Raw genomic sequence first — 965 nt, 5'->3', positions numbered from 1 at the left:
GTCACTTACTGCTTTGTTGTCCCAAATTCTTCCGTGTAGAGGTGGCTTGGCTCAAATGGTCTAGGCAACCGTCGGTGTATGCACCGTATTGCGAGTTGCTCTTCTGCAACCTAGGTTGTGATGACTGCTGCTGCCTTCTAATAAATTTCAACAATGAGATACTGCGAAGTCCGGCAGCCTCCCATACAGGGGACGTGGGTCACCTACCCAGCGTTCGCTAGGCGCCGCAACCTTGTTCCCCACGGCGCATCACGTTTGAAGTTTGCTCAACTAAAAGAAGAGAGTGGGCTAATTAGCTCATATCCCACGACACTTAGGGTACATGCGCAGTGAGCTCATGGAAAGGGGTGAGCATATAGTCTCTCGGGAGACAGCAGGCGACGTAGTTGCAACCACACTCAAGTTTAGCGTCCCTAGCTTTTTTTAATCAGTTTCCTGACATTCAAAACTTTGTTTCCCAGCCCGATCTAAATCTTTAATGGGGCATTTATGGGCCACTCGCGGGCAACTAAATTGTGAGGTTGCTGACGTAGACTTGCGCCGTTGCATCCTAGGTGCACACGCGGATCCCAGTGATGCTAAGCAGGCAGTAGTAACACGCATCGGTGAAGGAAAGAATTGGAGTGATAAATTGTTGTTTTTGGAGAATTGCTATAGACGCCTGTAAAAAGCCATTGTATCAGCTTGCTTTCAGAGACTCGCGTAGTTTCCAGACTAGCCCATGTTTTTGCAACAGCTAAAAGAGAATACACTACAATCCTGTTGCCAGTTCAGCGGGGCTCACAGTTTTGCGACACGGGAAAGCAGTCTAGAAGCAGCAATATATCGCCAGGGTCAGCGACACAAGTTTATCCCATGGTAACAGGACTACCTCGGTTGAATCGCTATAAAAGATGTACGCCCAAACTCTCTAAATACCTGAGTTTGAGTTGAATTCGACGGACATTCACTCTACAGCCGCCACC

The sequence above is a fragment of the Eimeria mitis genome, genomic scaffold (genome assembly GCF_000499745.2).
Source record: "Eimeria mitis Houghton genomic scaffold, Emh_scaff451, whole genome shotgun sequence".
Classification (NCBI taxonomy): Eukaryota; Apicomplexa; class Conoidasida; order Eucoccidiorida; family Eimeriidae; genus Eimeria; species Eimeria mitis.
This window is presented reverse-complemented; position numbering follows the sequence as displayed.